Here is a 15,796-nt window from a genome sequence, read left to right as displayed (position 1 = left end):
AAATCACAACTTCACCAGCAGTGTCCCAGTTTTGCCCTATTCCATTCAACATTTATTATTTTCCTTTACTGTCATTTTGGCCAATCTAATACATGTAAAGAGGTACCTCAGGGTTGTTTTAATTTGCATTTCTCTGATCAAAAGTGATTTAGAACATTTTTCATATGATCATTGGTATCTTTGATTACTTCATCTAAAAACTGCATATTCATATCTTTTGACTATCATTTGGGTAATGACCTGGATTCTTAAAAATTTGACATAGTTCTTTATATAATTGAGAAATGAGACCTTTATAAGAAAATTTGTTATAAAATAATTTTCCCCAGATTGTTGCTTCCCTTCTATTCTTGGTTGCATTAGTTTTGTTTTTTCAAAAGCTTTTTTAATTTAATATAATCAAAATGAGTCATTTTACATCTTGTAATGTTCTCTATCTCTTATTTGGTCTTAAGTTATTAAATTCTCCATAGATCTGAAGGGTAAACTATTCTGTTACCCTAATTTACTTAAAATGTAACTCTTTATATTTGTCATATACCCATTTTGACCTTATCTTGGGATAAGGTATAAGATATTGATCTAAAACTGATTTTTGCCATACTGTTTTCCAATTTTCCCACCAGTTTTTGTCAAATAGTGAATTCTTACTCTCAAAACTCAGTTCTTTGGGTTTATCAAACACTAGATTGCTGAGGTCATTTAGCCCTAGTCTATTTTATTGATCCATCCTTCTATTTCTTAGCCATACCAGACTGGTTTAAGGATTACCACTTTATAGCACAGTTTAAGCTTTAGAACTGTTAGGTCACCATCCTTCACATTTTTTTTCATTAGTTCCCTTGATATTCTTGATCTTTTGTTTTTTCTAATACTATAAAATAATTTTTGATAGTTTCTTTGGTATGGCACTAAATAAGTAAATTAATTTAGAAAGTATTGTCATTTTTATTATATTAGTCAATCTACCTAGGGGTAATTAATGTTTTTTTTTTCTAATTGTTTAGATCTAATTTTATCTGTGTGAAAAGTTTTGTAATTGTGTTCATATAATTCTGGTGTTTGCTTTGGCAAATAGATTCCCAAATATTTTATACTTCTAAAGTTATTTTAAATGGAATTTCTCTTTCTACCTCTTGCTGTTGAGTTATGTTGGAAATATATAGAAATATTGATGATTTATGTGGATATATTTTATATCCTGCTGTTTTAGTGGTGCAAATGGTGAACCCCTGGGTTCAGGAAGAAAACCATTCTCAAGGAGGAGAGGACTCCAAACTTAGCTTAAAAGTAAAAAGAAAGATTAATCAGTAAGATAGGATTAATGGCCAGCAAGACAGTTTGAGTGGAACAGCCATGGGAGGCTGCCCCCCCTCCCCCCTCTCCCATCCCCCCCATTACCCTAGTTCTCACCCTTTTCTATCCTTCCCCCTTCCCACCCCCCCCCATGCACATAACTCCTTGCACTCTGGCATTCAGTGGGTGCACGGTCTGTGCCTGTCCAAGACCCTCAGGGCCTATGGACTGTCCAGGTGTCTATCTCAACTCAAAGGAATTCCAAGGGCAATGGTCCTTGCCTCAGGGTCATGAGGGCAGGAAGGGGGAAGGGGATTCCCCTGCTCATGGCCTGCCTGAGTTAAGGGGTACAGGGTCCCTGCCATCTCTGCACAATGCCCATGTCATTGCTACTGTGCTAAAATTATTAATTATTTCTACTACTTTTTAAAATAATTTTCTAGGATTCTCTAAGTATACACATCATATCATCTGTAAAGAGTGATAATTTGGTTTCCTCATTGCCTACTTTGGTTCTTCAATTTTTCTTCTCTAATTGATAAAACTAGCATTTCTAGTACAATATTAAATAATGGTGTTGATAATGGGCATCTTTGCTTCCCTTATGATGTTACTGGGAAGACTTCTAACTTATTGCCATGGTACTTGGTGATGCTTTTAAATAAGTACTACTTATTATTTTGAGGAAAGGTCCTTTTAGTCCTATGATTTCTAGGGTTTTCAACAGGAATGGGTGTTGTATTTTGTCAAAGATCTTTTCTGTACCTAGAAATGGGAGTGTTCAAACTGCAATGACAGGCTTAGGAAAGAAACTAACCTATGGCTAAGGTGTCAGGGAGTGGACTACTTACAATGGACACTAAAAGAATGGTCCCTGCCCCAGGGGTGTGGACCATCTTGGGAAGGATCTCTGATACAATGGGAGAAGCTACTAGGACAAAAGGGTACTTAGCATTTGCTTAGCCCCATCTAACTGGGATTATCATTTACCTTAGGGTCTATTATTCAGTCTGAAACTGACTAAATCTGAAATTTCCCTAAGGACAAACTCTCCAGGGAACAAGAAAGAACTTGGGGTCTCTAGCTATAAGAATTCAAATTTAGGTTTTATGCTAAATATGAGAATTCTAAAATAATATTGTGGTGTCTGATTTAAAAAATATTACAGCTTAAGTCAAAATGACTTTCAGCTGTTATATTTACAAAGAGGTGGAAAGAGTGAAAGTGGAAAAATGTATATAAAGAGACAGAAAGTACTGCCTAGCTACCAATACCCTGAGTTTAATACTAATGTCTCCAGATCACAAATGTGAATCCCAAAGTGAATCTCACCAGAATTCAAAATCCTAATTAGGAAGACAAAATCCAAAGAGCCAGGAGACACTGATGCTGAAGAATCAGCTGAGAACCTTCAGTGCACACAAGGCTAAGACCACCAAGAATCTCACCAGAACTCATACTGAAGGAAGTGTCCCACCAAAGCTCCAAGAAACAGAGAGGGTCTCCTAACTGAAGAACCAAGGAAGGAATCACTCCATTCACCACCACAGGATCCAAGAAAAGAGTTTCCTCCTCCTATTATAGGGGAGCAAATGGTGAACCCCCGGTTCTGGAAGGAAACTTTTTTCAAATATAGTACTGATACCTAAGCTAGGAAGACAAAAATTGGGAAAGAAAATTACAGACCAATCTGTGGTAATGTAATAATACTGATGCAAAAATCTCAAATAAAATTGTAGCAAAGAAGGGGCAGCTGGGTAGCTCAGTGGATTGAGAGTCAGGTCTAGAGACGGGAGGTCCTAGGTTCAAACCCGGCCTCAGCCACTTCCCAGCTGTGTGACCCTGGGCAAGTCACTTGACCCCCATTGCCCACCCTTACCACTCTTCCACCTATGAGACAATACACCAAAGTACAAGGGTTTAAAAAAAAATTGTAGCAAAGAATCTACAGCAAGTTATCACAATGATTATTCACTATGACCAGGTAGGATTTATACCAGAAATGCATGACTGATTTAACATTAGGAAAACCATCAGAATATTTGATAATATCAATAGCCAAACTAACAGAAATTACATGATTATCTCAATAGTATCTAAGGGAACCCTAAGTTTTAGGGTTAGCTTGTAAGCTGTGTGAAGAGTGAATCAAACTCTCTTTGTCTATTAACCGGCAACTTTTAAGTTAATCAATCAAAAACTTAAGAACCCCTACTTAGTACCTTACCAACTAAGTATGAGAATTCTCAAGTCACTTGCTAGAGTAGGTGACAACTCCAGAGGCCAATGCCACCCCTCACCCCCCATGCAGTGCTAGACAAATTGAAAGACTACAATTGGTTCCCATAAAGTAGGGAAGCAACAGGAAGTGATTTCGAGAAAACTGCTTTAAAAAGGCCAGCTCAAGGATTCAGGCTCTGACTCTGCATTGGTGAGCTGGACTGGAGTGGCATGGGCATTGTGCAGAGATGGTAGGGACCCTGTACCCCTTAACTCGGGCAGGCTGTGTACAGGAAAATAACCTTTTCAATTATAAGTATCCTTTTCCATATGTAAATATGTCACTGATTTTATACAAGAGAGTATTTGTAGAATTTTTATCCATTGATTAAAAAAATAGAACATAGTAAATACACAAGCAACAGAATGGTATAGTGCAGTGGTGACAAACCTATGACATGCGTGTCAGTGCCATTTTCAATGACATGCAACCACATGAGGCCCCATACAGAGAAGTATGGGGCTACATGCCAAGGATGAAACATAGTGTAGTGTAGACACTCTGTGCACTAGATGACAATTCTACCTATATTAATTTACCTAATTTGGTTTATTATTTACAATTATACATTTTGTTATTTAAACTATAAATATCATGAAATTATGTTTGTTTGTTTGTTTGTTTTTTGAAGGAACACACCACTGAGTTATTCTTGATTTTTTGGCAAATTTTGACACACCAAACTCAAAAGGTTGCCCATCACTGGTATAGAGGATAAAGGATAGAAATAAAAAAAAGACTTCAGTTCCAATTCTACCTCTGACACATACTGATTATGTGATGTTAGGTAAATCACTTAACTTATCATTACCTCAGAAAATTCTGTGTGACCAGGTAAGGAGTTCTCTATACTAATTTAATCACATGTCTGAACTGTTGTGAGGAAGATTATTTAGTATTAATTACATATAGGTTATATGGACCTAGCAGGAAGGGCTGGAGCATTCCAAGATGGAATGAAGGATCAGGAAGTTGCTTGGGCTCTGAGAGAGACTCCAGTAGTGGTTGGCAACAACTGTTGCCAGCCTTGGGAGATCTCAGAACTGCATCCTGATTCCCTGGGATCCTGAATGATGGTGGCTTTCAACAAGTGGATAAGACCTGCAGAGCTGCACCAAGTGGAGGAGGGGTTTGGGATCTGGTGGACAGCATCTCAAGCACACTCTCTCTACTTGGGTACCTTGGACCACCTTGACTTTTGGCATCCTGTGATCATCTTTGGATTACCATGAGAACCCTCAAAGCCACCCTCAGGCCCTTTAGCTGTGCTGGTCAAACCTGGCTAGAACCAGGTTTGAAGCAGCCTTCCCAGAGACTCCAGTACTGCTCCTTGAGCCCTGCCTGGCCTAGGTCAAATAAAGTTAGAGTAAACAAGTCCTCCCCTTGCCCCTGTGATTTGCCCTTTAGGGTTTTAAGTGTAGAATCCTCTATCCCACATTTATTAGTAAATCATAATTAAAACTGTTAAACCCCTTTACCTTGCCTGCTGGTTCCAAAGACCCTGGCCTGGGGTGAGCAGCATGACAGTTGGAGCTAACTGCCATTCTTGATTCTTGGTCTCCCTATCCTGGCTGGTTTTGTCTCTCCTTCAACCCAGTGTGTGTACCCACAAACCATTAGGACACATTTACATTCCTGGTGCCCCATTCTTTTTACAGAACCCTGGTCTCAAATAATTATGGCAAAAAGCTAGTATGAATTCAGAAACACACTTTAAGTAGTTTTCTATCTATCTATATATGTAGAAAACTACGTAAAGTGTGTTTCTGAATATATAGTGGGTGAGAGTGGGAGCAAAGGTAGGTGTGTGCATATATATAAAAAAAATTAAATATAGAATAAAATCACAATTGTTCAAATGGATTCTAGAAGCCCCTTGCAATAATTCTGATGCCTTTTTATGGACCATAGCCCATAGACTGGATTTACCAAAGTAATTAAGACATAAAGAGGTCAAATTGTTTATCTTACTTTTCAAAGCTCTTAACTAATGCAATCAAGAATGGAGTTCTGTTGTCCTCATTACCCAGTGAATCATTTTCTTGTACAAATGATAAATGAATAGCTTTCAAGTTCATAAAATAGACCATGCCCTGAAAAGATTGCCTAGAATCAAAGAAAGATTTTTGTGAGAATCTGCTAAGATCCCAATTTAAAAGAACAGACTACAGTGTATAAATGCTTTGGCAAGTCAAATTAATCCTATAACATCCAGGACCTTGAAAAAGAAATATATCAGCTATCTACCCAATTCCTGGCTTTCTGTTATTGGTGACTATTTGCTGAATGGCCAGCTGGTTGTCTACTGTAATTGTCACTACTATTTGTACTTTTCTGTATGATGTTATATAAAAAGGGATTTAAGACACTCTAAAATACTTTATCTGTTTTTGCTATACAACATATTTTCTAACTTTCCCTTTTATTTCATTTGGTACAGCTATATAGAATATAGTCAAGGGCATTAATCTTTCTAGTCTCCAAGAAATACAGAATTTCATAGGTCCCTTCTTAAGAGATTTTTATTTAGACTTCATATCCAGTCCCTAAGTACCATGTTATATAAATTTACTAACTCCTAAACATACAATGTTGGCAACTATTACAACTGACAATTCATACAATTCATAATTATCACTTTAAAAATAAAGCTGGTTGATTAAAAATCAACCATCTAGCACAGGGGTCGGCAAAGTATGGCTCTCTAGCCATATCTGGCTCTTTTGAAGGCCAGATATGGCTCTTTCTGCAGGAGCCATAAATTCATTTTTTTTTTCAGGCGCTGTTACAGGAGTGTGCACTGTTACAGGAGTGTGCAATGTGAGCACTGTACTGCTCTCACGAAATTACATTTTAAAAAATGTGGCATTTATGGTTCTCACGGCCAAAAATCTGATCTAGCAGATTTACTGGACCTTCTAAATGATTGCGTTTGTTATAGTATAATGTACAAAGAAAATAGAGAGAAAAGAATATGAAAATAAAACAATGTAGGGAAATGTTCTTAGACTTAGGATTTATTTTAAAACCTAGTTGTTTTTGTCTATTATTTAGATTTTTAGGTTTACACTTTAAAGAAAAAATGTTTTTACTTTATGCAAAGTAGGTACTACATTTAATCCAAAAAGCACTTAATAAGGTTCTACTATGTGTGCACATTGTGATAGGCACTGAAGATACAAAGAGAAAAAAAAAAGTCTCTACCTTCAAAGAGCTTACAGTCTACTTATTATATAATAAATATTTGTTTGTTTTTTAATACACTTGTAAAAATAAAAACACTAAAATACTAGCTTAGTATCATCCCAGATAGTTACTCTAAATGCTTGTTTTGCATCATGTTCTTAAGTCTAACCAGGCATATACAAGAAATGTATGCTTTAAAAGATAGATGCTGAATGGCCTGGGAAGCTAGTCTTAGTGATCAAACATTCTTCAAAACTGACAGGTTTATCTCCTCTGTGAGAGTGCAATTCAGGGCTGTAGGGGATTCTTTTGGAAACCATTTGAAGTGTCCAGCAGGGTGAGAACATTAATAACTTACCATTGCTGTCAGAGACACCTCAGTCTGTGAATTCTGTAAAGTCAATAGGCCTGAATGCCATAAAGATAAGGAGAAAATCCACTGCTGGGTGACAGATGAAATCAAAGTCACCAAAATGGAGTACCTCCTCCAACACCTCACCAATGCCTGCAGAATGTAAATTGCTGTTAACCAAGAGATGATGGAGTTTGTATTCCAGACACGAAAACCTCAGAAGAATATGAGCAAACTCACACATGTACATGTTTAACCTCCATAATTTCAGGAATATAATGGACTATCTTCAGAAATTATAACTTCTTATTAGAATAACCACTCAGGGTCACTGATGATACAACTGAAAATTCAGCTGCGTATTGATTTTTACAAGGGCATGGTAACTAGCTGAGTAGAACTTGACTGCTTCAATTCAAATATAAAAAGTATTAGTTTTGCATGGAATTGATGGAACTCGTGTTCTAAATCCTTAGGGATGCATCTTCAAATGCTCAGTATATAAAAATTATGTTCAAAGTACAATGCTGCCCTTCAACAAATATTTGTTGTCATGTTTTTATTTATTTACTTATTTGAAATATTTTTCCATGTTTACATGATTCATTTTCCTTCCCTCCCCTCTTTGCTACCCCCGCACAGAGCTGATAAGAAATTCCACTGGTTTGCACAAATGTTATAATTTGATACCTATTTCCATATTATTCATTTTTGCTACAGAGTGATTTTTTAAAAGCCTAAACCCCAAATCACATACCCATATATACATGTGATAAGTGATATCATATGTTTTGCTTTTGCATTTCTACTCCCACAGTTCTTTCTCTCAATGTGGATAGTGTTCTTTCCCATAAGTACTTCAGGAGTGTCCAGGCTTGTTGCATTGCTACTAGTAGCAAAGTCCATTACATTGAACTTTTCCACAATGTTTCACTTTCTGTATACAATGTTCTTTTGTTTCTGCTCATTTCACTCTTCATCAGTTCATTGAGGTTTTCCCAATTCATATGGAAAGCCTCCAGATCATCATTCCTTACAGCATGATTGTATTACATCACCAAAATATACCACAATTTGTTCAGCCCTTCCCCAATAGAGGGGCACCCCCTCATTTTCCAATTTTTTGCCACAACAAATACCTGATCCTAATCAAAAAGCCCCATGAAAATCCACCATAATTTACTGATTTGGGGGAACAATTCTACCTAGGACTCCAGTGGAAATGACCTTTTAAAAATAATTCTACCTGAAACCCAAAGAGTCCAACTTCTGGGACATGAATCCCCTATTTGACAAAAACTGTTGGGAAACTTGGAAAACAGTATGGGAGAGATTAGGTTTAGATCAACATCTCACACCCTACAACAAGATAAATTCAGAATGGGTGAATGACTTGAATATAAAGAGGGAAAGTATAAATAAGTTAATTGAACACAGAATAGTATACTTGTCAGATCTCTGGGAAAGGAAAGATTTTAAAACCAAGGAAGAGTTAGAAAAAATTACAAAATGTAAAATAAATGATTTTGATTATAGTAAATTAAAAAGCTTTTGTACAAACAAAAACAATGCAACCAAAATCAGAAGGGAAACAACAAATTGGGGAAAAAATTTATAACAAAAAACTCTGACAGGGATCTAATTACCCAAATATACAAGGAGTTAAATCAATTGTATAAAAAAATCAGGTCATTCCTCAACTGATAAATGGGCAAAGGACACGAATAGGCAATTTTCAGATAAAGAAATCAAAACTATTAATAAGCACATGAGAAAGTGTTCTAAATCTCTAATAATTAGAGAAATGCAAATCAAAACAACTCATACCTAGCATATTGACTAAAATGATAGTAGGGGAGAGTTATGAATGTTGGAGGGGATGTGGCCAAACTGGGACATTAATGCATTGCTGGTGGAGTTGTGAACTGATCCAACCATTCTGGCTGGCAATTTGGAACTATGCTCAAAGGGCTATAAAAGATTGCTTGCCCTTTAATCCAGTCATACCATTGTTGGATTTGTACCCCAAAGAGATCATAGATAAACAGACCTGTACAAAAATATTTATAGCCGTGCTTTTTGTGGTGGCAAAAAAACTGGAAAATGAGGGTATGCCCTTCTATTGGGGAATGGCTGAACAAATTGTGGTATATGCTGGTGATGGAATACTATTGTGCTCAAAGGAATAATAAACTGGAGGAATTCCATGTGAACTAAAAAGACTTCCAGGAATTAATGCAGAGTGAAAGGAGCAGAGCCAGAAGAACATTGTACACAGAGACCAATACACTGTGGTAAAATCAAATGTAATGGACTTCTGTACTAGCAGTAATGCAATGACCCAGGACAATTCAGAGGGATTTATGGAAAAGAAAGCAACCCACATTCAGAGGAAGAACTACAGGAGAGAAAACAGAAGAAAAACAACTGCTTGAACACATGGTTTGAGGTGGACATGATTGGGGATGTAGACTTGAAACTACCACACCAGTGCAACTAACAACAATTTGGAAATAGGTCTTGATCAATGAAACATGTTAAAACCAGTGGAAATGTGCATCGGCCATGGGTGGGGGGAGTGCAGGGGCGGGGGGGGTGAAGGGGAAAGTAGGAGCATGAATCATATAACCATGTTAAAAATAAATATTAATAAATGTTTAAAAAATAATCCTGCCTGATTACCCCTCTTTTATTTTTATTGTAAATCCTCTTAATAAAGAAGCTTGTTGGATTATCTACTTGTTTGCTCTGTGATACTTTTTATCAAATTAGCTAAATCCTAAATCTTTCTTAATCTCTAATTGGACATGGTTTGAAATCTTATCTTTGTACATTTTCCTTGTATTATGGGGAAAACCAGGGGAGTTAACTTAAATATTATTTGTGGGCTCAGTGGTGTGGATAAAAGACAGGAAGGGACAATGGGTAAGACTTTACAAGCCAGGGAACCAGGTTTAACTATAAGGGGAATGACCATTGACAGAAATGGCAGTTAAGCCTGACTAACTGCCACAGTGCCCCATCCAGCCTCAAATAACTTCTGAGTATTACATAAATACAATGAGGACTTTAAAGTACTAGAAAACACACAGGGAAACAGTTTAATTATAATATGAGGGGATAGGAAAGGGGGTTAGGTGAAGCTATGACTAACTACCCAGGACTGGAGTCAAAGGGGTAAGTTCCTTAGCCAACCTGGCTTCTGCCAGGTTTTCACAGCTTGGCTAAGAACCTGAGGAAGAGAGCTTGGATTTGGGGGTCTCACAACTGTTCCAGACATGTTTTTAGGATACAGGAACCAACTCCTCCACAACCGATGATCCAAAGTAACCAAGTAGGGAGAGATGTCTGCAAACTGTTCACCAGATCACAGGCCACTTCCCTACTCAGAGTTGACTTGTAGGATTGATGTCTTCTGCCTTTTCAACCTTCACCACTCTCCAAGATCCCAGGTCAAAAAGGGACTGCAGATTACAAGTCTGCTCTGAACCCCTAGAAGCTCAGCAACCTGTCTATTGCCCAGCATTCTCCTCCCTACCCCCTGCATTCCATTCAGAATGTCCATGACTACCAGCAAAGGCTTTACCTAACATGCTTACACAAATCTGCTCTTAAACATTTACAGCCTATACCTTTTACACTTGTCTGACATGTTCTTCCTTCTCTATTCTACTTATCTATACACTTCTTTTCTTCCTGGAACAGTTCAAATGTCATCTTTTCTACTTTTCTCATAGTTTTCACCTTTCATTGAATTCTTATAAAGACATTCTTCCTGCCCTATTCAATTAACACATAGCATATAGCTTTGAGAGGAACAATATAGCATAAGAAACTAGACAATTGGATTCAGTGTCAATAAGATCTCAATTCATGTCTTGTCCTGCAACTGGCACATACCAACTTTGAAACTCTGGGTAAATCACTTAAACTCTCACTAAAATAGCTAACTTTTAAAGACTGCAAGATGGGGAAAAAAAGTAGCTGCCTGTATTGGTAGAAATTCTTTAGATGAATGCAATTGTAGGTCTATTCCTTGACCTTATAGATATATTTCAAATATTTATAATTTTAAATATATTCTCCATTTATTAAAGTATATCTTAATCTCCTCTAATGAAAGTATCATGTCTTAGATAAATATCAAGCATCTATGCCTTAAAAATAATTTGTTGCCATTAAATTTTCTCTAATTCTTCATGCTTCTATTTTGGGTTTTCTTGGCAAAGGTATTGGAGCAGTTTGCCAATTCCTTCTCCGGCTCATTTTATAGAAGAAGAAAGTAAGGAAAGCAAGGTTGAGGGTTTTGCCCAGATACACCTAGCTAGTCAGTGTCTGATAACAGATTTGAGTGCAGGAAAACTCATCTTCTGAGTTAAGGCCTACCACTCCATCCAATGAGCCACCTAGCTGTCAATCAATTGTTAAAGAATGCCATTTCTGTCATTGATTTTTTGGTTCTTTTTTGTTTGTTTGTTTTGGGCTGAAATTAAATTAACTCCTGTCTTATAAAAGAATTTATATTTTTAAATGAGTAGTGATTAGCTGTTATCAAATCTGGTTGAACTTAAACATATCATTTTCTGAGCAGTACAAAGCGTGATTTCCCTACTTTTATTCCCAATTAATGCTATAGAGGAATATTTCCCTAGCATCCATTGATTCTAATCAATAGAAAATTTATTAAGTACTAGTTATATGCAAGATGCTTTGATAGAAGAAGATGGGAATACAATGATGAATACAGCACATATATCAATCTCTTGATTTCAGGTTGTATTTAATAATCCACATGTAGATAGATACATTATATATGTACATCTCACAGTACTTTACATGTTTTAGAGTAATATATAATTACATTATGATATTCTTTACATAAATAGGCATTTATTTTCCATTTCTTATTTTTAATATGTAGGTTTTTTCCATTTTTAGGTAATATAAAATAGCACTAAATTTTTATACTGATTTTTCTTTCACATTTTATGAACCTTAACACAATCATTGAGGAAAAAGGTAAAAAGAAATTTGTGATCCTTCTTGTATATTGAAATATTATTCTCTAAAATATCTTTAGCAATTTGCATTTCCTCCAACAAATTAGTAAAATGCATATTTATCTTCTGTCATACAAACATAGAATTCATTTCTCTTTAAAATATATATAGCTATTGCTAGATAAATTATAGATGTTTTGGATAGTATGCATGTATAGCCATTCTAATGAGTATGAAGTCAAACCTTAAACTTGTATTTTTTGCATTTTTTTGCTGACTAGGTATTTTTAAACTGTATTTACATGTTGTTGTTTTTTTAAATTAAGAATGTGTATTTCCAAGGAAATGAATAAATCACTCTTTACACATGATGTAGTGGTATACTTGAAGAATCCTAGAGAATCAGCCAAAAAACTGAACTAAAAAAATTAACAACTTTAGCAAAATTTCAGCAAAAAACAAATTTAAGGCTATAGAGAAGCATTTCCCTAACATCCATTGATTCTAATCAATAAAAAATTTACTAAGTACTAGTCATATGCGATGCATTTTTTTGCAAAATAAACTCATCTAATTCATAAGTTTTTTTTATCCCTACCAAATAAAATTCAACAAGACATAGAAAGAGAAATCCCATTCAAAATAATTGTAGAAAATATAAAATAACTGGGAGGCTGCCTGCCAATTCAAATTCAGGAACTATATGAAAATAACTATAAAATTCTTTTCACACAAATAAAGTTTGATCTAAAAAAACTGGCAAAACATCAATTACTCATGTGTAAGCCATGCCAGTATAATAAAAAAGAATATTCTACCTAAATTATTTCATCTGTTCAGTGCTATATCAAACTACCCAAAAATAATTTCATAGACCATAAAAAATGAAATTCATCTGAAAGCAACAAAAGTCAAGAATATTAAAGGAATTAATGAAAAAATATGAAGGAAAATACCTTAGCTCTACCAGATCTCAAACTGTATCATAAATTGTCAACTGTCAAAACAATCTGGTACCTACTAAGAAATAGAGTAGTGCATTAATGGAATAAATTAGACAGTAGCTTAGTGTTTGACATACCCAAAGATATGAGTTTTTGAAATAACTCATCCTTTGACAAAAACTTCTGGAGAATAAGAGAACATTATGGCAAAAACAGGGCACAGAGCAACATTTCACACTATACAAAGGAAAAGTCAAAATGAATGCATGATTCATTCATAAAGAATGATACCATGAATAAAGTAGTGGCACATCAAGCAGTTTACTTCCCAGACCTATGAGAAGGGAAGAATTTATGAACAAATAAGACATAGAGAATATTATGAGACAACTTTAAAAGCTTTTCCACAAACAAAACCAGTGCAACCAAGATTAGAAAGGAACAACAAACTTGAAAAAAAAATTATAGCAAGTGTTGACAAGGGCCTATTTTCTGAAATACACAGAAAACTTAATCAAATTTATAAGAATATAAGTCATCCCCTAAGTGAAAAATTGCCAAAGGATATTAACAGGAAGTTCTCAGTGAAAAAATTAAAACTATCTTTAATCACATTTTTTTTTAAAAAAGCTTCAAATTACTACCAGAAAGAATGAAAATGAAAAATAACTCTGATGTACCACCTGAAACCTATCAGACTGATAAATATGGTTGGGGAAAAAAAGATAAAATTACAGATGTTTGAGATGTGGAAAAATCATGACAGTAATTCGCTGTTGGTGGAACTGTGAACTAATGAAACCATTTTAGAGAGCAATTTGAATACCACTACTAAATCTTTATCCCAAAGAGATGAGAAATAGGAGAAAATGACCTAACTGTACAAAAATATTTATAGTAGCTCTTTTTGTAGTGGCAAAAATGTGGAAACTGAAGAAAAGTTGTTTAATTGGGAAATGACTGACCAAGTTGTGGTATATGATTGTAATGAAATAACACTGTAACATAAGCAATGATGAACAGGAGGATCACAAAAAATTCCTGCATAGACTTCTTTGAAGTAATGCAAAGTAAAATGAGTAGAAGTGAGCTAGTACCCTCGAAGTAAAGCAGTGGGGAACAATCTCTAAGTTCTCAGCAGCAGATCAAGAGCACCCCTGAGAGCAGCTAGACCTTAAACCCCAGGAGGATAAAGCATGTGCACCTTGGGTGTGGAGAAGGGAGTGGGGCTGGGGCAGCATACAGCAGAAATGAGCACAGACTCAAAAAGTAGCCTCAGGCAAAAACCACTATTTAGCTCCATACACAGAAAGCTTGCTTCTTCATCCAGGCTTCTAAAGGAAGCAAGGACCAGCAGAGTAATGGCTAACAAGGCTCAGGAAAAACCAACAAACAAAAGAAGCAAGAAAAATCCACTAACTAGATAATTTTTACATAGAAAAAATCCAGACCACAGAACAGAGAGCAGAGGAGGACAAACATGTGAACACATCCAACCCCTCCCAAAAAAATAAAAATTGGTCAGATGCTCTTGAAGAGTTCCAATCTGACATCATGAGAAAAATGAAAGAGATTTGGCAAGAAAAGTGGGAAATAGTTCAAAAAGTAAATAACAGTTTTAAAGGCAGAATTTTGCAATTAGAAATTGAGGTTCAGAAATCAAATGAAATGATAAGGAAATTGAAGACCAGAAATGACCAGCTGGAAGCCATAAAGAGCCAGATAGACCAGACAGAAAAGGAAAACCAAAAGATTATAGCCAAAAACCAGTCTTTAAAGGCTAGAATTGGGAAAGTAGAAGCCAATGATCTCACAAGAAAGCAAGAATTAATAAAGCAAAGTCAAAAAACTGATAAAATATCTCAATGAGAAGATGACAAATCAGGAAAACAGGTCTAGAAGAGACAACCTGAGAATTTTTGTTCTTCTATAAAATCAGAGACAAATAGAAGTCTAGATATCATATTACAAGAAATTATCCAAGAAAACTGCCCCAATGTCCTTGATCAAGAGGGCAAAATAGACATTGAAAGAGCCCATAGAACACCCTCTACACTAAATCCTGAGAAGAAAACCCCCAAGAATATAATAGCCAAATTAAAAAGCTTCCAAGTTAAGGAGAAAATATTACAAGAAGCCAGAAAGAGACAAATCTGATATCAAGGAAAAGCAATCAGGATTACACAGGATCTGGCAGCCTACAAACTACAAGACTGCAAGGCTTGGAATATGATATTCAGAAAGGCAAGAGAACTAGGTATACAACCCATCAAAACTGACTATATATTTCCAGAGGAAAGTATGGGCAATCAACAAAATAGGAGATTTCCAAGTATCTGCAAAGAAAAGACCAGGACTAAATGGAAAGTTTGATATCTAGCCACAAAAAAAAAAAAAAAAACAAGAGAAACATGAAAAGGTAAATAAGAAAAAGAGGTGAAAGAAAAAAAATTAAAGATTCTTCTTTAAAGGCTTCAATAAGATCAAATTGCTTATATTCTTATATGTAAAAATGTTATTTTAACTCTCAAAAACTGTATTCACTATTATAGTAATTAGAAGAACTATACATAGGGAAAGGCTGGGGTGCTAAGTGGTCTAAGATGATACACAAAGAAAAAAAAAGAAAGAAAGAAAAGATGTGGGGGAATAGAAGATGGCACCAAGAGAAACTTAAAGGAATAAGAAAAATAGGATAATCTATACCACACAAAGAGGCATATGGGAAGGGGAGGGG

Source organism: Gracilinanus agilis, chromosome 2 (genome assembly GCF_016433145.1).
Source record: "Gracilinanus agilis isolate LMUSP501 chromosome 2, AgileGrace, whole genome shotgun sequence".
NCBI classification, from domain to species: Eukaryota; Metazoa; Chordata; class Mammalia; order Didelphimorphia; family Didelphidae; genus Gracilinanus; species Gracilinanus agilis.
The sequence above is the reverse complement of the archived record's forward strand: the minus strand, read 5'-3'. Positions refer to the sequence as shown.